Source organism: Natrix helvetica (assembly GCF_964273705.1).
Source record: "Natrix helvetica genome assembly, chromosome: 6".
NCBI classification, from domain to species: domain Eukaryota; kingdom Metazoa; phylum Chordata; class Lepidosauria; order Squamata; family Natricidae; genus Natrix; species Natrix helvetica.
In genome coordinates, this window is record NC_138553.1 from 19,545,893 (window position 1) to 19,568,979 (window position 23,087).

Below are 23,087 nucleotides of genomic sequence, written 5' to 3' on the forward strand. Positions count from 1 at the left end.
TTCCCATGTATTTTGCCAGGAAATGTACATAAGGCCGGCTCAAAAGGTGTCCCCCCTCCTAACCATACCGATGGGCTCTGAATCCAATGGCAGTGTCGGTTTTGCTCTTAGAATTCATGGGGACCTAACCCTAACCCTAAGTGGAATTTTCCCCAATGGGATTTTCCATGTATTTTGCCAGGAAATGTACATAAGGCCACCTCAAAAGGCGTCCCCCCTCCTAACCATACCGATGGGCTCTGAATCCAATGGCAGTGTCGGTTTTGCTCTACGAATTCATGTGGAGCTAACCCTAACCCTAAGTGGAATTTTCCCCAATGGGATTTTCCCATGTATTTTGCCAGGAAATTTACATAAGGCCGCCTCAAAAGGCGTCCCCCCTCCTAACCATACCGATGGGCTCTGAATCCAATGGCAGTGTCGGTTTTGCTCTACGAATTCATGTGGAGCTAACCCTAACCCTAAGTGGAATTTTCCCCAATGGGATTTTCCCATGTATTTTGCCAGGAAATTTACATAAGGCCGCCTCAAAAGGGGTCCCCCCTCCTAACCATACCGATGGGCTCTGAATCCAATGGCAGTGTCGGTTTTGCTCTGAGAATTCATGGGGAGCTAACCCTCACCCTAAGTAGAATTTTCCCCAATGGGATTTCCCCATGTATTTTGCCAGGAAATGGACATAAGTCCGGCTCAAAAGGCGTCCCCCCTCCTAACCATACCGATGGGCTCTGAATCCAATGGCAGTGTCGGTTTTGCTCTGCGAAGTGATGGGGAGCTAACACTAACCCTAAGTGGAATTTTCCCCAATGGGGTTTTCCCATGTCTTTTGCCAGGAAATGTACATAAGGCCAGCTCAAAAGTCATGCACCCTCCTAACCAAGCCGATGGGCTCTGAATCCAATGGCGGTGTCGGTTTTGCTCTACGAAGTCATGGGGAGCTAACCCTAACCCTAAGTGGAATTTTCCCCAATTGGATTTTCCCAGGAAATGTAGATAAGGACGCCTCAAAAGGCGTCCCCCCTCCTAACCATACCGATGGGCTCTGAATCTAATGGCAGTGTTGGTTTTGCTCTGTGAATTCATGGGGAGCTAAGCCTAACCCTAAGAGGAATTTTCCCATGTATTTTGCCAGGAAATGTACATAAGGCCGGCTCAAAAGGTGTCCCCCCTCCTAACCATACCGATGGGCTCTGAATCCAATGGCAGTGTCGGTTTTGCTCTTAGAATTCATGGGGAGCTAACCCTAACCCTAAGTGGAATTTTCCCCAATGGGATTTTCCATGTATTTTGCCAGGAAATGTACATAAGGCCACCTCAAAAGGCGTCCCCCCTCCTAACCATACCGATGGGCTCTGAATCCAATGGCAGTGTCGGTTTTGCTCTACGAATTCATGTGGAGCTAACCCTAACCCTAAGTGGAATTTTCCCCAATGGGATTTTCCCATGTATTTTGCCAGGAAATTTACATAAGGCCGCCTAAAAAGGCGTCCCCCCTCCTAACCATACCGATGGGCTCTGAATCCAATGGCAGTGTCGGTTTTGCTCTACGAATTCATGTGGAGCTAATCCTAACCCTAAGTGGAATTTTCCCCAATGGGATTTTCCCATGTATTTTGCCAGGAAATTTACATAAGGCCGCCTCAAAAGGCGTCCCCCCTCCTAACCATACCGATGGGCTCTGAATCCAATGGCAGTGTCGGTTTTGCTCTGAGAATTCATGGGGAGCTAACCCTCACCCTAAGTAGAATTTTCCCCAATGGGATTTCCCCATGTATTTTGCCAGGAAATGTACATAAGTCCGGCTCAAAAGGCGTCCCCCCTCCTAACCATACCGATGGGCTCTGAATCCAATGGCAGTGTCAGTTTTGCTCTGCGAAGTCATGGGGAGCTAACACTAACCCTAACTGGAATTTTCCCCAATGGGATTTTCCCATGTATTTTGCCAGGAAATTTACATAAGGCCGCCTCAAAAGGCGTCCCCCCTCCTAACCATACCGATGGGCTCTGAATCCAATGGCAGTGTCGGTTTTGCTCTACGAATTCATGTGGAGCTAACCCTAACCCTAAGTGGAATTTTCCCCAATGGGATTTTCCCATGTATTTTGCCAGGAAATTTACATAAGGCCGCCTCAAAAGGGGTCCCCCCTCCTAACCATACCGATGGGCTCTGAATCCAATGGCAGTGTCGGTTTTGCTCTGAGAATTCATGGGGAGCTAACCCTCACCCTAAGTAGAATTTTCCCCAATGGGATTTCCCCATGTATTTTGCCAGGAAATGGACATAAGTCCGGCTCAAAAGGCGTCCCCCCTCCTAACCATACCGATGGGCTCTGAATCCAATGGCAGTGTCGGTTTTGCTCTGCGAAGTGATGGGGAGCTAACACTAACCCTAAGTGGAATTTTCCCCAATGGGGTTTTCCCATGTCTTTTGCCAGGAAATGTACATAAGGCCAGCTCAAAAGTCATGCACCCTCCTAACCAAGCCGATGGGCTCTGAATCCAATGGTGGTGTCGGTTTTGCTCTACGAAGTCATGGGGAGCTAACCCTAACCCTAAGTGGAATTTTCCCCAATTGGATTTTCCCATGTATTTTGCCAGGTAATGTACATAAGGCAGGCTCAAAAGGCGTCCCCCCTCCTAACCATACCGATGGGCTCTGAATCTAATGGCAGTGTCGGTTTTGCTCTGTGAATTCATGGGAGGCTAACCCTAACCCTAAGTGGAATTTTCCCCAATGCGATTTTCCATGTATTTTGCCAGGAAATGTACATAAGGCCGGCTCAAAAGGTGTCCCCCCTCCTAACCATTCCGATGGGCTCTGAATCCAATGGCAGTGTCGGTTTTGCTCTGTGAATTCATGGGGAGCTAACCCTAAGTGGAATTTTCCCCAATGGGATTTTCCCATGTATTTTGCCAGGAAATGTACATAAGGCCGGCTCAAAAGGCGTCCCCCTTCCTAACCATACCGATGGGCTCTGAATCCAATGGCAGTGTCGGTTTTGCTCTACGAATTCATGTGGAGCTAACCCTAACCCTAAGTGGAATTTTCCCCAATGGGATTTTCCCATGTATTTTGCCAGGAAATTTACATAAGGCCGCCTCAAAAGGCGTCCCCCCTCCTAACCATACCGATGGGCTCTGAATCCAATGGCAGTGTCGGTTTTGCTCTACGAATTCATGTGGAGCTAACCCTAACCCTAAGTGGAATTTTCCCCAATGGGATTTTCCCATGTATTTTGCCAGGAAATTTACATAAGGCCGCCTCAAAAGGCGTCCCCCCTCCTAACCATACCGATGGGCTCTGAATCCAATGTCAGTGTCGGTTTTGCTCTCCGAATTCATGTGGAGCTAACCCAAACCCTAAGGGGAATTTTCCCCAATGGGATTTTCCCATGTATTTTGCCAGGAAATGTACATAAGGCCGGCTCAAAAGGCGTCCCCCTTCCTAACCATACCGATGGGCTCTGAATCCAATGGCAATGTCGGTTTTGCTCTGCGAAGTCATGGGGAGCTAACCCTAACCCTAAGTGGAATTTTCCCCAATGGGATTTTCCCATGTATTTTGCCAGGAAATGTACATAAGGCCGGCTCAAAAGGCGTCCCCCTTCCTAACCATACCGATGGGCTCTGAATCCAATGGCAGTGTCGGTTTTGCTCTACGAATTCATGTGGAGCTAACCCTAACCCTAAGTGGAATTTTCCCCAATGGGATTTTCCCATGTATTTTGCCAGGAAATTTACATAAGGCCGCCTCAAAAGGCGTCCCCCCTCCTAACCATACCGATAGGCTCTGAATCCAATGGCAGTGTCGGTTTTGCTCTACGAATTCATGTGGAGCTAACCCTAACCCTAAGTGGAATTTTCCCCAATGGGATTTTCCCATGTATTTTGCCAGGAAATTTACATAAGGCCGCCTCAAAAGGCGTCCCCCCTCCTAACCATACCGATGGGCTCTGAATCCAATGTCAGTGTCGGTTTTGCTCTCCGAATTCATGTGGAGCTAACCCAAACCCTAAGGGGAATTTTCCCCAATGGGATTTTCCCATGTATTTTGCCAGGAAATGTACATAAGGCCGGCTCAAAAGGCGTCCCCCTTCCTAACCATACCGATGGGCTCTGAATCCAATGGCAATGTCGGTTTTGCTCTGCGAAGTCATGGGGAGCTAACCCTAACCCTAAGTGGAATTTTCCCCAATGGGATTTTCCCATGTATTTTGCCAGGAAATGTACATAAGGCCGGCTCAAAAGGCGTCCCCCTTCCTAACCATACCGATGGGCTCTGAATCCAATGGCAGTGTCGGTTTTGCTCTGCGAAGTCATGGGGAGCTAACCCTAACCCTAAGTGGAATTTTCCCCAATGGGATTTTCCCAGGAAATGTAGATAAGGACGCCTCAAAAGGCGTCCCCCCTCCTAACCATACCGATGGGCTCTGAATCTAATGGCAGTGTTGGTTTTGCTCTGTGAATTCATGGGGAGCTAACCCTAACCCTAAGAGGAATTTTCCCATGTATTTTGCCAGGAAATGTACATAAGGCCGGCTCAAAAGGTGTCCCCCCCCCTAACCATACCGATGGGCTCTGAATCCAATGGCAGTGTCGGTTTTGCTCTTAGAATTCATGGGGACCTAACCCTAACCCTAAGTGGAATTTTCCCCAATGGGATTTTCCATGTATTTTGCCAGGAAATGTACATAAGGCCACCTCAAAAGGCGTCCCCCCTCCTAACCATACCGATGGGCTCTGAATCCAATGGCAGTGTCGGTTTTGCTCTACGAATTCATGTGGAGCTAACCCAAACCCTAAGGGGAATTTTCCCCAATGGGATTTTCCCATGTATTTTGCCAGGAAATGTACATAAGGCCGGCTCAAAAGGCGTCCCCCTTCCTAACCATACCGATGGGCTCTGAATCCAATGGCAATGTCGGTTTTGCTCTGCGAAGTCATGGGGAGCTAACCCTAACCCTAAGTGGAATTTTCCCCAATGGGATTTTCCCATGTATTTTGCCAGGAAATGTACATAAGGCCGGCTCAAAAGGCGTCCCCCTTCCTAACCATACCGATGGGCTCTGAATCCAATGGCAGTGTCGGTTTTGCTCTGCGAAGTCATGGGGAGCTAACCCTAACCCTAAGTGGAATTTTCCCCAATGGGATTTTCCCAGGAAATGTAGATAAGGACGCCTCAAAAGGCGTCCCCCCTCCTAACCATACCGATGGGCTCTGAATCTAATGGCAGTGTTGGTTTTGCTCTGTGAATTCATGGGGAGCTAACCCTAACCCTAAGAGGAATTTTCCCATGTATTTTGCCAGGAAATGTACATAAGGCCGGCTCAAAAGGTGTCCCCCCTCCTAACCATACCGATGGGCTCTGAATCCAATGGCAGTGTCGGTTTTGCTCTTAGAATTCATGGGGACCTAACCCTAACCCTAAGTGGAATTTTCCCCAATGGGATTTTCCATGTATTTTGCCAGGAAATGTACATAAGGCCACCTCAAAAGGCGTCCCCCCTCCTAACCATACCGATGGGCTCTGAATCCAATGGCAGTGTCGGTTTTGCTCTACGAATTCATGTGGAGCTAACCCAAACCCTAAGGGGAATTTTCCCCAATGGGATTTTCCCATGTATTTTGCCAGGAAATGTACATAAGGCCGGCTCAAAAGGCGTCCCCCTTCCTAACCATACCGATGGGCTCTGAATCCAATGGCAATGTCGGTTTTGCTCTGCGAAGTCATGGGGAGCTAACCCTAACCCTAAGTGGAATTTTCCCCAATGGGATTTTCCCATGTATTTTGCCAGGAAATGTACATAAGGCCGGCTCAAAAGGCGTCCCCCTTCCTAACCATACCGATGGGCTCTGAATCCAATGGCAGTGTCGGTTTTGCTCTGCGAAGTCATGGGGAGCTAACCCTAACCCTAAGTGGAATTTTCCCCAATGGGATTTTCCCAGGAAATGTAGATAAGGACGCCTCAAAAGGCGTCCCCCCTCCTAACCATACCGATGGGCTCTGAATCTAATGGCAGTGTTGGTTTTGCTCTGTGAATTCATGGGGAGCTAACCCTAACCCTAAGAGGAATTTTCCCATGTATTTTGCCAGGAAATGTACATAAGGCCGGCTCAAAAGGTGTCCCCCCTCCTAACCATACCGATGGGCTCTGAATCCAATGGCAGTGTCGGTTTTGCTCTTAGAATTCATGGGGACCTAACCCTAACCCTAAGTGGAATTTTCCCCAATGGGATTTTCCATGTATTTTGCCAGGAAATGTACATAAGGCCACCTCAAAAGGCGTCCCCCCTCCTAACCATACCGATGGGCTCTGAATCCAATGGCAGTGTCGGTTTTGCTCTACGAATTCATGTGGAGCTAACCCTAACCCTAAGTGGAATTTTCCCCAATGGGATTTTCCCATGTATTTTGCCAGGAAATTTACATAAGGCCGCCTCAAAAGGCGTCCCCCCTCCTAACCATACCGATGGGCTCTGAATCCAATGGCAGTGTCGGTTTTGCTCTACGAATTCATGTGGAGCTAACCCTAACCCTAAGTGGAATTTTCCCCAATGGGATTTTCCCATGTATTTTGCCAGGAAATTTACATAAGGCCGCCTCAAAAGGGGTCCCCCCTCCTAACCATACCGATGGGCTCTGAATCCAATGGCAGTGTCGGTTTTGCTCTGAGAATTCATGGGGAGCTAACCCTCACCCTAAGTAGAATTTTCCCCAATGGGATTTCCCCATGTATTTTGCCAGGAAATGGACATAAGTCCGGCTCAAAAGGCGTCCCCCCTCCTAACCATACCGATGGGCTCTGAATCCAATGGCAGTGCCGGTTTTGCTCTGCGAAGTGATGGGGAGCTAACACTAACCCTAAGTGGAATTTTCCCCAATGGGGTTTTCCCATGTCTTTTGCCAGGAAATGTACATAAGGCCAGCTCAAAAGTCATGCACCCTCCTAACCAAGCCGATGGGCTCTGAATCCAATGGCGGTGTCGGTTTTGCTCTACGAAGTCATGGGGAGCTAACCCTAACCCTAAGTGGAATTTTCCCCAATTGGATTTTCCCAGGAAATGTAGATAAGGACGCCTCAAAAGGCGTCCCCCCTCCTAACCATACCGATGGGCTCTGAATCCAATGGCAGTGTCGGTTTTGCTCTACGAATTCATGTGGAGCTAACCCAAACCCTAAGGGGAATTTTCCCCAATGGGATTTTCCCATGTATTTTGCCAGGAAATGTACATAAGGCCGGCTCAAAAGGCGTCCCCCTTCCTAACCATACCGATGGGCTCTGAATCCAATGGCAATGTCGGTTTTGCTCTGCGAAGTCATGGGGAGCTAACCCTAACCCTAAGTGGAATTTTCCCCAATGGGATTTTCCCATGTATTTTGCCAGGAAATGTACATAAGGCCGGCTCAAAAGGCGTCCCCCTTCCTAACCATACCGATGGGCTCTGAATCCAATGGCAGTGTCGGTTTTGCTCTGCGAAGTCATGGGGAGCTAACCCTAACCCTAAGTGGAATTTTCCCCAATGGGATTTTCCCAGGAAATGTAGATAAGGACGCCTCAAAAGGCGTCCCCCCTCCTAACCATACCGATGGGCTCTGAATCTAATGGCAGTGTTGGTTTTGCTCTGTGAATTCATGGGGAGCTAACCCTAACCCTAAGAGGAATTTTCCCATGTATTTTGCCAGGAAATGTACATAAGGCCGGCTCAAAAGGTGTCCCCCCTCCTAACCATACCGATGGGCTCTGAATCCAATGGCAGTGTCGGTTTTGCTCTTAGAATTCATGGGGACCTAACCCTAACCCTAAGTGGAATTTTCCCCAATGGGATTTTCCATGTATTTTGCCAGGAAATGTACATAAGGCCACCTCAAAAGGCGTCCCCCCTCCTAACCATACCGATGGGCTCTGAATCCAATGGCAGTGTCGGTTTTGCTCTACGAATTCATGTGGAGCTAACCCTAACCCTAAGTGGAATTTTCCCCAATGGGATTTTCCCATGTATTTTGCCAGGAAATTTACATAAGGCCGCCTCAAAAGGCGTCCCCCCTCCTAACCATACCGATGGGCTCTGAATCCAATGGCAGTGTCGGTTTTGCTCTGAGAATTCATGGGGAGCTAACCCTCACCCTAAGTAGAATTTTCCCCAATGGGATTTCCCCATGTATTTTGCCAGGAAATGGACATAAGTCCGGCTCAAAAGGCGTCCCCCCTCCTAACCATACCGATGGGCTCTGAATCCAATGGCAGTGCCGGTTTTGCTCTGCGAAGTGATGGGGAGCTAACACTAACCCTAAGTGGAATTTTCCCCAATGGGGTTTTCCCATGTCTTTTGCCAGGAAATGTACATAAGGCCAGCTCAAAAGTCATGCACCCTCCTAACCAAGCCGATGGGCTCTGAATCCAATGGCGGTGTCGGTTTTGCTCTACGAAGTCATGGGGAGCTAACCCTAACCCTAAGTGGAATTTTCCCCAATTGGATTTTCCCAGGAAATGTAGATAAGGACGCCTCAAAAGGCGTCCCCCCTCCTAACTATACCGATGGGCTCTGAATCTAATGGCAGTGTTGGTTTTGCTCTGTGAATTCATGGGGAGCTAAGCCTAACCCTAAGAGGAATTTTCCCATGTATTTTGCCAGGAAATGTACATAAGGCCGGCTCAAAAGGTGTCCCCCCTCCTAACCATACCGATGGGCTCTGAATCCAATGGCAGTGTCGGTTTTGCTCTTAGAATTCATGGGGAGCTAACCCTAACCCTAAGTGGAATTTTCCCCAATGGGATTTTCCATGTATTTTGCCAGGAAATGTACATAAGGCCACCTCAAAAGGCGTCCCCCCTCCTAACCATACCGATGGGCTCTGAATCCAATGGCAGTGTCGGTTTTGCTCTACGAATTCATGTGGAGCTAACCCTAACCCTAAGTGGAATTTTCCCCAATGGGATTTTCCCATGTATTTTGCCAGGAAATTTACATAAGGCCGCCTAAAAAGGCGTCCCCCCTCCTAACCATACCGATGGGCTCTGAATCCAATGGCAGTGTCGGTTTTGCTCTACGAATTCATGTGGAGCTAATCCTAACCCTAAGTGGAATTTTCCCCAATGGGATTTTCCCATGTATTTTGCCAGGAAATTTACATAAGGCCGCCTCAAAAGGCGTCCCCCCTCCTAACCATACCGATGGGCTCTGAATCCAATGGCAGTGTCGGTTTTGCTCTGAGAATTCATGGGGAGCTAACCCTCACCCTAAGTAGAATTTTCCCCAATGGGATTTCCCCATGTATTTTGCCAGGAAATGTACATAAGTCCGGCTCAAAAGGCGTCCCCCCTCCTAACCATACCGATGGGCTCTGAATCCAATGGCAGTGTCAGTTTTGCTCTGCGAAGTCATGGGGAGCTAACACTAACCCTAAGTGGAATTTTCCCCAATGGGATTTCCCCATGTATTTTGCCAGGAAATGTACATAAGTCCGGCTCAAAAGGCGTCCCCCCTCCTAACCATACCGATGGGCTCTGAATCCAATGGCAGTGTCGGTTTTGCTCTGCGAAGTCATGGGGAGCTAACACTAACCCTAAGTGGAATTTTCCCCAATGGGGTTTTCCCATGTCTTTTGCCAGGAAATGTACATAAGGCCAGCTCAAAAGTCATGCACCCTCCTAACCAAGCCGATGGGCTCTGAATCCAATGGTGGTGTCGGTTTTGCTCTACGAAGTCATGGGGAGCTAACCCTAACCCTAAGTGGAATTTTCCCCAATTGGATTTTCCCATGTATTTTGCCAGGTAATGTACATAAGGCAGGCTCAAAAGGCGTCCCCCCTCCTAACCATACCGATGGGCTCTGAATCTAATGGCAGTGTCGGTTTTGCTCTGTGAATTCATGGGAGGCTAACCCTAACCCTAAGTGGAATTTTCCCCAATGCGATTTTCCATGTATTTTGCCAGGAAATGTACATAAGGCCGGCTCAAAAGGTGTCCCCCCTCCTAACCATTCCGATGGGCTCTGAATCCAATGGCAGTGTCGGTTTTGCTCTGTGAATTCATGGGGAGCTAACCCTAAGTGGAATTTTCCCCAATGGGATTTTCCCATGTATTTTGCCAGGAAATGTACATAAGGCCGGCTCAAAAGGCGTCCCCCTTCCTAACCATACCGATGGGCTCTGAATCCAATGGCAGTGTCGGTTTTGCTCTACGAATTCATGTGGAGCTAACCCTAACCCTAAGTGGAATTTTCCCCAATGGGATTTTCCCATGTATTTTGCCAGGAAATTTACATAAGGCCGCCTCAAAAGGCGTCCCCCCTCCTAACCATACCGATAGGCTCTGAATCCAATGGCAGTGTCGGTTTTGCTCTACGAATTCATGTGGAGCTAACCCTAACCCTAAGTGGAATTTTCCCCAATGGGATTTTCCCATGTATTTTGCCAGGAAATTTACATAAGGCCGCCTCAAAAGGCGTCCCCCCTCCTAACCATACCGATGGGCTCTGAATCCAATGTCAGTGTCGATTTTGCTCTCCGAATTCATGTGGAGCTAACCCAAACCCTAAGGGGAATTTTCCCCAATGGGATTTTCCCATGTATTTTGCCAGGAAATGTACATAAGGCCGGCTCAAAAGGCGTCCCCCTTCCTAACCATACCGATGGGCTCTGAATCCAATGGCAATGTCGGTTTTGCTCTGCGAAGTCATGGGGAGCTAACCCTAACCCTAAGTGGAATTTTCCCCAATGGGATTTTCCCATGTATTTTGCCAGGAAATGTACATAAGGCCGGCTCAAAAGGCGTCCCCCTTCCTAACCATACCGATGGGCTCTGAATCCAATGGCAGTGTCGGTTTTGCTCTGCGAAGTCATGGGGAGCTAACCCTAACCCTAAGTGGAATTTTCCCCAATGGGATTTTCCCAGGAAATGTAGATAAGGACGCCTCAAAAGGCGTCCCCCCTCCTAACCATACCGATGGGCTCTGAATCTAATGGCAGTGTTGGTTTTGCTCTGTGAATTCATGGGGAGCTAACCCTAACCCTAAGAGGAATTTTCCCATGTATTTTGCCAGGAAATGTACATAAGGCCGGCTCAAAAGGTGTCCCCCCTCCTAACCATACCGATGGGCTCTGAATCCAATGGCAGTGTCGGTTTTGCTCTTAGAATTCATGGGGACCTAACCCTAACCCTAAGTGGAATTTTCCCCAATGGGATTTTCCATGTATTTTGCCAGGAAATGTACATAAGGCCACCTCAAAAGGCGTCCCCCCTCCTAACCATACCGATGGGCTCTGAATCCAATGGCAGTGTCGGTTTTGCTCTACGAATTCATGTGGAGCTAACCCTAACCCTAAGTGGAATTTTCCCCAATGGGATTTTCCCATGTATTTTGCCAGGAAATTTACATAAGGCCGCCTCAAAAGGCGTCCCCCCTCCTAACCATACCGATGGGCTCTGAATCCAATGGCAGTGTCGGTTTTGCTCTACGAATTCATGTGGAGCTAACCCTAACCCTAAGTGGAATTTTCCCCAATGGGATTTTCCCATGTATTTTGCCAGGAAATTTACATAAGGCCGCCTCAAAAGGGGTCCCCCCTCCTAACCATACCGATGGGCTCTGAATCCAATGGCAGTGTCGGTTTTGCTCTGAGAATTCATGGGGAGCTAACCCTCACCCTAAGTAGAATTTTCCCCAATGGGATTTCCCCATGTATTTTGCCAGGAAATGGACATAAGTCCGGCTCAAAAGGCGTCCCCCCTCCTAACCATACCGATGGGCTCTGAATCCAATGGCAGTGTCGGTTTTGCTCTGCGAAGTGATGGGGAGCTAACACTAACCCTAAGTGGAATTTTCCCCAATGGGGTTTTCCCATGTCTTTTGCCAGGAAATGTACATAAGGCCAGCTCAAAAGTCATGCACCCTCCTAACCAAGCCGATGGGCTCTGAATCCAATGGCGGTGTCGGTTTTGCTCTACGAAGTCATGTGGAGCTAACCCTAACCCTAAGTGGAATTTTCCCCAATTGGATTTTCCCAGGAAATGTAGATAAGGACGCCTCAAAAGGCGTCCCCCCTCCTAACCATACCGATGGGCTCTGAATCTAATGGCAGTGTTGGTTTTGCTCTGTGAATTCATGGGGAGCTAAGCCTAACCCTAAGAGGAATTTTCCCATGTATTTTGCCAGGAAATGTACATAAGGCCGGCTCAAAAGGTGTCCCCCCTCCTAACCATACCGATGGGCTCTGAATCCAATGGCAGTGTCGGTTTTGCTCTTAGAATTCATGGGGAGCTAACCCTAACCCTAAGTGGAATTTTCCCCAATGGGATTTTCCATGTATTTTGCCAGGAAATGTACATAAGGCCACCTCAAAAGGCGTCCCCCCTCCTAACCATACCGATGGGCTCTGAATCCAATGGCAGTGTCGGTTTTGCTCTACGAATTCATGTGGAGCTAACCCTAACCCTAAGTGGAATTTTCCCCAATGGGATTTTCCCATGTATTTTGCCAGGAAATTTACATAAGGCCGCCTAAAAAGGCGTCCCCCCTCCTAACCATACCGATGGGCTCTGAATCCAATGGCAGTGTCGGTTTTGCTCTACGAATTCATGTGGAGCTAATCCTAACCCTAAGTGGAATTTTCCCCAATGGGATTTTCCCATGTATTTTGCCAGGAAATTTACATAAGGCCGCCTCAAAAGGCGTCCCCCCTCCTAACCATACCGATGGGCTCTGAATCCAATGGCAGTGTCGGTTTTGCTCTGAGAATTCATGGGGAGCTAACCCTCACCCTAAGTAGAATTTTCCCCAATGGGATTTCCCCATGTATTTTGCCAGGAAATGGACATAAGTCCGGCTCAAAAGGCGTCCCCCCTCCTAACCATACCGATGGGCTCTGAATCCAATGGCAGTGTCGGTTTTGCTCTGCGAAGTCATGGGGAGCTAACACTAACCCTAAGTGGAATTTTCCCCAATGGGGTTTTCCGATGTCTTTTGCCAGGAAATGTACATAAGGCCAGCTCAAAAGTCATGCACCCTCCTAACCAAGCCGATGGGCTCTGAATCCAATGGCGGTGTCGGTTTTGCTCTACGAAGTCATGGGGAGCTAACCCTAACCCTAAGTGGAATTTTCCCCAATTGGATTTTCCCATGTATTTTGCCAGGTAATGTACATAAGGCAGGCTCAAAAGGCGTCCCCCCTCCTAACCTACCAATGGGCTCTGAATCCAATGGCAGTGTCGGTTTTGCTCTTTGAATTGGTGGGGATCTAACCCTAACCCTAAGTGGAATTTTCCCCAATGCGATTTTCCCATGTATTTTGCCAGGTAATGTACATAAGGCAGGCTCAAAAGGCGTCCCCCCTCCTAACCATACCGATGGGCTCTGAATCTAATGGCAGTGTCGGTTTTGCTCTGTGAATTCATGGGAGGCTAACCCTAACCCTAAGTGGAATTTTCCCCAATGCGATTTTCCATGTATTTTGCCAGGAAATGTACATAAGGCCGGCTCAAAAGGTGTCCCCCCTCCTAACCATTCCGATGGGCTCTGAATCCAATGGCAGTGTCGGTTTTGCTCTGTGAATTCATGGGGAGCTAACCCTAACCGGAATTTTCCCCAATGGGATTTTCCCATGTATTTTGCCATGAAATATACATAAGGCCGGCTCAAAAGGCGTCTCCCCTCCTAACCATACCGATGGGCTCTGAATCCAATGGCAGTGTCGGTTTTGCTCTACGAATTTATGGGGAGCTAACCCTAACCCTAAGTGGAATTTTCCGAAATGCGATTTTCCCATGTATTTTGCCAGGAAATGTACATAAGGCCGGCTCAAAAGGTGTCCCCCCTCCTAACCATACCGATGGGCTCTGAATCCAATGGCAGTGTCGGTTTTGCTCTTTGAATTCGTGGGGAGCTAACCCTAACCCTAAGTGGAATTTCCCCCAATCCGATTTCCCATGTATTTTGCCAGGTAATGTACATAAGGCAAGCTCAAAAGGCGTCCCCCCTCCTAACCATACCGATGGGCTCTGAATCCAATGTCAGTGTCGATTTTGCTCTCCGAATTCATGTGGAGCTAACCCAAACCCTAAGGGGAATTTTCCCCAATGGGATTTTCCCATGTATTTTGCCAGGAAATGTACATAAGGCCGGCTCAAAAGGCGTCCCCCTTCCTAACCATACCGATGGGCTCTGAATCCAATGGCAATGTCGGTTTTGCTCTGCGAAGTCATGGGGAGCTAACCCTAACCCTAAGTGGAATTTTCCCCAATGGGATTTTCCCATGTATTTTGCCAGGAAATGTACATAAGGCCGGCTCAAAAGGCGTCCCCCTTCCTAACCATACCGATGGGCTCTGAATCCAATGGCAGTGTCGGTTTTGCTCTGCGAAGTCATGGGGAGCTAACCCTAACCCTAAGTGGAATTTTCCCCAATGGGATTTTCCCAGGAAATGTAGATAAGGACGCCTCAAAAGGCGTCCCCCCTCCTAACCATACCGATGGGCTCTGAATCTAATGGCAGTGTTGGTTTTGCTCTGTGAATTCATGGGGAGCTAACCCTAACCCTAAGAGGAATTTTCCCATGTATTTTGCCAGGAAATGTACATAAGGCCGGCTCAAAAGGTGTCCCCCCTCCTAACCATACCGATGGGCTCTGAATCCAATGGCAGTGTCGGTTTTGCTCTTAGAATTCATGGGGACCTAACCCTAACCCTAAGTGGAATTTTCCCCAATGGGATTTTCCATGTATTTTGCCAGGAAATGTACATAAGGCCACCTCAAAAGGCGTCCCCCCTCCTAACCATACCGATGGGCTCTGAATCCAATGGCAGTGTCGGTTTTGCTCTACGAATTCATGTGGAGCTAACCCTAACCCTAAGTGGAATTTTCCCCAATGGGATTTTCCCATGTATTTTGCCAGGAAATTTACATAAGGCCGCCTCAAAAGGCGTCCCCCCTCCTAACCATACCGATGGGCTCTGAATCCAATGGCAGTGTCGGTTTTGCTCTACGAATTCATGTGGAGCTAACCCTAACCCTAAGTGGAATTTTCCCCAATGGGATTTTCCCATGTATTTTGCCAGGAAATTTACATAAGGCCGCCTCAAAAGGGGTCCCCCCTCCTAACCATACCGATGGGCTCTGAATCCAATGGCAGTGTCGGTTTTGCTCTGAGAATTCATGGGGAGCTAACCCTCACCCTAAGTAGAATTTTCCCCAATGGGATTTCCCCATGTATTTTGCCAGGAAATGGACATAAGTCCGGCTCAAAAGGCGTCCCCCCTCCTAACCATACCGATGGGCTCTGAATCCAATGGCAGTGTCGGTTTTGCTCTGCGAAGTGATGGGGAGCTAACACTAACCCTAAGTGGAATTTTCCCCAATGGGGTTTTCCCATGTCTTTTGCCAGGAAATGTACATAAGGCCAGCTCAAAAGTCATGCACCCTCCTAACCAAGCCGATGGGCTCTGAATCCAATGGCGGTGTCGGTTTTGCTCTACGAAGTCATGGGGAGCTAACCCTAACCCTAAGTGGAATTTTCCCCAATTGGATTTTCCCAGGAAATGTAGATAAGGACGCCTCAAAAGGCGTCCCCCCTCCTAACCATACCGATGGGCTCTGAATCTAATGGCAGTGTTGGTTTTGCTCTGTGAATTCATGGGGAGCTAAGCCTAACCCTAAGAGGAATTTTCCCATGTATTTTGCCAGGAAATGTACATAAGGCCGGCTCAAAAGGTGTCCCCCCTCCTAACCATACCGATGGGCTCTGAATCCAATGGCAGTGTCGGTTTTGCTCTTAGAATTCATGGGGAGCTAACCCTAACCCTAAGTGGAATTTTCCCCAATGGGATTTTCCATGTATTTTGCCAGGAAATGTACATAAGGCCACCTCAAAAGGCGTCCCCCCTCCTAACCATACCGATGGGCTCTGAATCCAATGGCAGTGTCGGTTTTGCTCTACGAATTCATGTGGAGCTAACCCTAACCCTAAGTGGAATTTTCCCCAATGGGATTTTCCCATGTATTTTGCCAGGAAATTTACATAAGGCCGCCTAAAAAGGCGTCCCCCCTCCTAACCATACCGATGGGCTCTGAATCCAATGGCAGTGTCGGTTTTGCTCTACGAATTCATGTGGAGCTAATCCTAACCCTAAGTGGAATTTTCCCCAATGGGATTTTCCCATGTATTTTGCCAGGAAATTTACATAAGGCCGCCTCAAAAGGCGTCCCCCCTCCTAACCATACCGATGGGCTCTGAATCCAATGGCAGTGTCGGTTTTGCTCTGAGAATTCATGGGGAGCTAACCCTCACCCTAAGTAGAATTTTCCCCAATGGGATTTCCCCATGTATTTTGCCAGGAAATGGACATAAGTCCGGCTCAAAAGGCGTCCCCCCTCCTAACCATACCGATGGGCTCTGAATCCAATGGCAGTGTCGGTTTTGCTCTGAGAATTCATGGGGAGCTAACCCTCACCCTAAGTAGAATTTTCCACAATAGGATTTTCCCATGTATTTTGCCAGGAAATGTACATAATTCCGGCTCATAAGGCGTCCCCCCTCCTAACCATACCGATGGGCTCTGAATCCAATGGCAGTGTCGGTTTTGCTCTGTGAATTCATGGGAAGCTAACCCTAACCCTAAGTGGAATTTTCCCAAAGGGATTTTCCCATGTATTTTGCCAGGAAATATACATAAGGCCGCCTCAAAAGGTGTCCCCCCTCCTAACCATACCGATGGGCTCTGAATCCAATGGCAGTGTCGGTTTTGCTCTTAGAATTCATGGGAAGCTAACCCTAACCCTAAGTGGAATTTTCCCAATGGGATTTTCCCATGTATTTTGCCAGGAAATATACATAAGGCCGCCTCAAAAGGTGTCCCCCCTCCTAACCATACCGATGGGCTCTGAATCCAATGGCAGTGTCGGTTTTGCTCTTAGAATTCATGGGGAGCTAACCCTAACCCTAAGTGGAATTTTCCCCAATGGGATTTGCATGTATTTTGCCAGGAAATGTACATAAGGCCGGCTCAAAAGGCGTCCCCCCGCCTAACCATACCGATGGGCTCTGAATCTAATGGCAGTGTCGGTTTTGCTCTGTGAATTCATGGGGAGCTAACCCTAACCCTAAGAGGAATTTTCCCATGTATTTTGCAAGGAAATGTACTTAAGGCAGGCTCAAAAGACGTCCCCCCTCCTAACCAGACCAATGTACTCTGAATCCAATGTCAGTGTCGGTTTTGCTCTACGAATTCATGTGGAGCTAATCCAAACCCTAAGGGGAATTTTCCCCAATGGGATTTTCCCATGTATTTTGCCAGGAAATGTACATAAGGCCGGCTCAAAAGGCGTCCCCCTTCCTATCCATACCGATGGGCTCTGAATCCAATGGCAGTGTCGGTTTTGCTCTGCGAAGTCATGGGGAGCTAACCCTAACCCTAAGTGGAATTTTCCCCAATGGGATTTTCCCAGGAAATGTAGATAAGGACGCCTCAAAAGGCGTCCCCCCTCCTAACCATACCGATGGGCTCTGAATCTAATGGCAGTGTTGGTTTTGCTCTGTGAATTCATGGGGAGCTAACCCTAACCCTAAGAGGAATTTTCCCCAATGGGATTTTCCATGTATTTTGCCAGGAAATGTACATAAGGCCACCTCAAAAGGCGTCCCCCCTCCTAACCATACCGATGGGCTCTGAATCCAATGGCAGTGTCGGTTTTGCTCTACGAATTCATGGGGAGCTAACCCTAACCCTAAGTGGAATTTTCCCCAATGGGATTTTCCCATGTATTTTGCCAGGAAATTTACATAAGGCCGCCTCAAAAGGCGTCCCCCCTCCTAACCATACTGATGGGCTCTGAATCCAATGGCAGTGTCGGTTTTGCTCTGAGAATTCATGGGGAGCTAACCCTCACCCTAAGTAGAATTTTCCCCAATAGGATTTTCCCATGTATTTTGCCAGGAAATGTACATAAGTCCGGCTCATAAGGCGTCCCCCCTCCTAACCATACCGATGGGCTCTGAATCCAATGGCAGTGTCGGTTTTGGTCTGTGAATTCATGGGAAGCTAACCCTAACCCTAAGTGGAATTTTCCCAATGGGATTTTCCCATGTATTTTGCCAGGAAATATACATAAGGCCGCCTCAAAAGGTGTCCCCCCTCCTAACCATACCGATGGGCTCTGAATCCAATGGCAGTGTCGGTTTTGCTCTTAGAATTCATGGGGAGCTAACCCTAACCCTAAGTGGAATTTTCCCCAATGGGATTTGCATGTATTTTGCCAGGAAATGTACATAAGGCCGGCTCAAAAGGCGTCCCCCCGCCTAACCATACCGATGGGCTCTGAATCTAATGGCAGTGTCAGTTTTGCTCTGTGAATTCATGGGGAGCTAACCCTAACCCTAAGAGGAATTTTCCCATGTATTTTGCCAGGAAATGTACTTAAGGCAGGCTCAAAAGGCGTCCCCCCTCCTAACCAGACCAATGTACTCTGAATCCAATGTCAGTGTCGGTTTTGCTCTACGAATTCATGTGGAGCTAACCCAAACCCTAAGGGGAATTTTCCCCAATGGGATTTCCCCATGTATTTTGCCAGGAAATGTACATAAGGCCGGCTCAAAAGGCGTCCCCCTTCCTAACCATACCGATGGGCTCTGAATCCAATGGCAGTGTCGGTTTTGGTCTGTGAATTCATGGGAAGCTAACCCTAACCCTAAGTGGAATTTTCCCAATGGGATTTTCCCATGTATTTTGCCAGGAAATATACATAAGGCCGCCTCAAAAGGTGTCCCCCCTCCTAACCATACCGATGGGCTCTGAATCCAATGGCAGTGTCGGTTTTGCTCTTAGAATTCATGGGGAGCTAACCCTAACCCTAAGTGGAATTTTCCCCAATGGGATTTGCATGTATTTTGCCAGGAAATGTACATAAGGCCGGCTCAAAAGGCGTCCCCCCGCCTAACCATACCGATGGGCTCTGAATCTAATGGCAGTGTCAGTTTTGCTCTGTGAATTCATGGGGAGCTAACCCTAACCCTAAGAGGAATTTTCCCATGTATTTTGCCAGGAAATGTACTTAAGGCAGGCTCAAAAGGCGTCCCCCCTCCTAACCAGACCAATGTACTCTGAATCCAATGTCAGTGTCGGTTTTGCTCTACGAATTCATGTGGAGCTAACCCAAACCCTAAGGGGAATTTTCCCCAATGGGATTTTCCCATGTATTTTGCCAGGAAATGTACATAAGGCCGGCTCAAAAGGCGTCCCCCTTCCTAACCATACCGATGGGCTCTGAATCCAATGGCAGTGTCGGTTTTGCTCTGCGAAGTCATGGGGAGCTAACCCTAACCCTAAGTGGAATTTTCCCCAATGGGATTTTCCCAGGAAATGTAGATAAGGACGGCTCAAAAGGCGTCCCCCCTCCTAACCATACCGATGGGCTCTGAATCTAATGGCAGTGTTGGTTTTGCTCTGTGAATTCATGGGGAGCTAACCCTAACCCTAAGAGGAATTTTCCCATGTATTTTGCCAGGAAATGTACATAAGGCTGGCTCAAAAGGTGTCCCCCCTCCTAACCATACCGATGGGCTCTGAATCCAATGGCAGTGTCGGTTTTGCTCTTAGAATTCATGGGGAGCTAACCCTAACCCTAAGTGGAATTTTCCCCAATGGGATTTTCCATGTATTTTGCCAGGAAATGTACATAAGGCCACCTCAAAAGGCGTCCCCCCTCCTAACCATACCGATGGGCTCTGAATCCAATGGCAGTGTCGGTTTTGCTCTACGAATTCATGTGGAGCTAACCCTAACCCTAAGTGGAATTTTCCCCAATGGGATTTTCCCATGTATTTTGCCAGGAAATTTACATAAGGCCGCCTCAAAAGGCGTCCCCTCTCCTAACCATACCGATGGGCTCTGAATCCAATGGCAGTGTCGGTTTTGCTCTGAGAATTCATGGGGAGCTAACCCTCACCCTAAGTAGAATTTTCCACAATAGGATTTTCCCATGTATTTTGCCAGGAAATGTACATAATTCCGGCTCATAAGGCGTCCCCCCTCCTAACCATACCGATGGGCTCTGAATCCAATGGCAGTGTCGGTTTTGCTCTGTGAATTCATGGGAAGCTAACCCTAACCCTAAGTGGAATTTTCCCAAAGGGATTTTCCCATGTATTTTGCCAGGAAATATACATAAGGCCGCCTCAAAAGGTGTCCCCCCTCCTAACCATACCGATGGGCTCTGAATCCAATGGCAGTGTCGGTTTTGCTCTTAGAATTCATGGGAAGCTAACCCTAACCCTAAGTGGAATTTTCCCAATGGGATTTTCCCATGTATTTTGCCAGGAAATATACATAAGGCCGCCTCAAAAGGTGTCCCCCCTCCTAACCATACCGATGGGCTCTGAATCCAATGGCAGTGTCGGTTTTGCTCTTAGAATTCATGGGGAGCTAACCCTAACCCTAAGTGGAATTTTCCCCAATGGGATTTGCATGTATTTTGCCAGGAAATGTACATAAGGCCGGCTCAAAAGGCGTCCCCCCGCCTAACCATACCGATGGGCTCTGAATCTAATGGCAGTGTCAGTTTTGCTCTGTGAATTCATGGGGAGCTAACCCTAACCCTAAGAGGAATTTTCCCATGTATTTTGCCAGGAAATGTACTTAAGGCAGGCTCAAAAGGCGTCCCCCCTCCTAACCATACCGATGGGCTCTGAATCCAATGGCAGTGTCGGTTTTGCTCTACGAATTCATGTGGAGCTAACCCTAACCCTAAGTGGAATTTTCCCCAATGGGATTTTCCCATGTATTTTGCCAGGAAATTTACATAAGGCCGCCTCAAAAGGCGTCCCCTCTCCTAACCATACCGATGGGCTCTGAATCCAATGGCAGTGTCGGTTTTGCTCTGAGAATTCATGGGGAGCTAACCCTCACCCTAAGTAGAATTTTCCACAATAGGATTTTCCCATGTATTTTGCCAGGAAATGTACATAATTCCGGCTCATAAGGCGTCCCCCCTCCTAACCATACCGATGGGCTCTGAATCCAATGGCAGTGTCGGTTTTGCTCTGTGAATTCATGGGAAGCTAACCCTAACCCTAAGTGGAATTTTCCCAAAGGGATTTTCCCATGTATTTTGCCAGGAAATATACATAAGGCCGCCTCAAAAGGTGTCCCCCCTCCTAACCATACCGATGGGCTCTGAATCCAATGGTAGTGTCGGTTTTGCTCTTAGAATTCATGGGAAGCTAACCCTAACCCTAAGTGGAATTTTCCCAATGGGATTTTCCCATGTATTTTGCCAGGAAATATACATAAGGCCGCCTCAAAAGGTGTCCCCCCTCCTAACCATACCGATGGGCTCTGAATCCAATGGCAGTGTCGGTTTTGCTCTTAGAATTCATGGGGAGCTAACCCTAACCCTAAGTGGAATTTTCCCCAATGGGATTTGCATGTATTTTGCCAGGAAATGTACATAAGGCCGGCTCAAAAGGCGTCCCCCCGCCTAACCATACCGATGGGCTCTGAATCTAATGGCAGTGTCGGTTTTGCTCTGTGAATTCATGGGGAGCTAACCCTAACCCTAAGAGGAATTTTCCCATGTATTTTGCCAGGAAATGTACTTAAGGCAGGCTCAAAAGACGTCCCCCCTCCTAACCAGACCAATGTACTCTGAATCCAATGTCAGTGTCGGTTTTGCTCTACGAATTCATGTGGAGCTAATCCAAACCCTAAGGGGAATTTTCCCCAATGGGATTTTCCCATGTATTTTGCCAGGAAATGTACATAAGGCCGGCTCAAAAGGCGTCCCCCTTCCTATCCATACCGATGGGCTCTGAATCCAATGGCAGTGTCGGTTTTGCTCTGCGAAGTCATGGGGAGCTAACCCTAACCCTAAGTGGAATTTTCCCCAATGGGATTTTCCCAGGAAATGTAGATAAGGACGCCTCAAAAGGCGTCCCCCCTCCTAACCATACCGATGGGCTCTGAATCTAATGGCAGTGTTGGTTTTGCTCTGTGAATTCATGGGGAGCTAACCCTAACCCTAAGAGGAATTTTCCCCAATGGGATTTTCCATGTATTTTGCCAGGAAATGTACATAAGGCCACCTCAAAAGGCGTCCCCCCTCCTAACCATACCGATGGGCTCTGAATCCAATGGCAGTGTCGGTTTTGCTCTACGAATTCATGGGGAGCTAACCCTAACCCTAAGTGGAATTTTCCCCAATGGGATTTTCCCATGTATTTTGCCAGGAAATTTACATAAGGCCGCCTCAAAAGGCGTCCCCCCTCCTAACCATACTGATGGGCTCTGAATCCAATGGCAGTGTCGGTTTTGCTCTGAGAATTCATGGGGAGCTAACCCTCACCCTAAGTAGAATTTTCCCCAATAGGATTTTCCCATGTATTTTGCCAGGAAATGTACATAAGTCCGGCTCATAAGGCGTCCCCCCTCCTAACCATACCGATGGGCTCTGAATCCAATGGCAGTGTCGGTTTTGGTCTGTGAATTCATGGGAAGCTAACCCTAACCCTAAGTGGAATTTTCCCAATGGGATTTTCCCATGTATTTTGCCAGGAAATATACATAAGGCCGCCTCAAAAGGTGTCCCCCCTCCTAACCATACCGATGGGCTCTGAATCCAATGGCAGTGTCGGTTTTGCTCTTAGAATTCATGGGGAGCTAACCCTAACCCTAAGTGGAATTTTCCCCAATGGGATTTGCATGTATTTTGCCAGGAAATGTACATAAGGCCGGCTCAAAAGGCGTCCCCCCGCCTAACCATACCGATGGGCTCGGAATCTAATGGCAGTGTCAGTTTTGCTCTGTGAATTCATGGGGAGCTAACCCTAACCCTAAGAGGAATTTTCCCATGTATTTTGCCAGGAAATGTACTTAAGGCAGGCTCAAAAGGCGTCCCCCCTCCTAACCAGACCAATGTACTCTGAATCCAATGTCAGTGTCGGTTTTGCTCTACGAATTCATGTGGAGCTAACCCAAACCCTAAGGGGAATTTTCCCCAATGGGATTTTCCCATGTATTTTGCCAGGAAATGTACATAAGGCCGGCTCAAAAGGCGTCCCCCTTCCTAACCATACCGATGGGCTCTGAATCCAATGGCAGTGT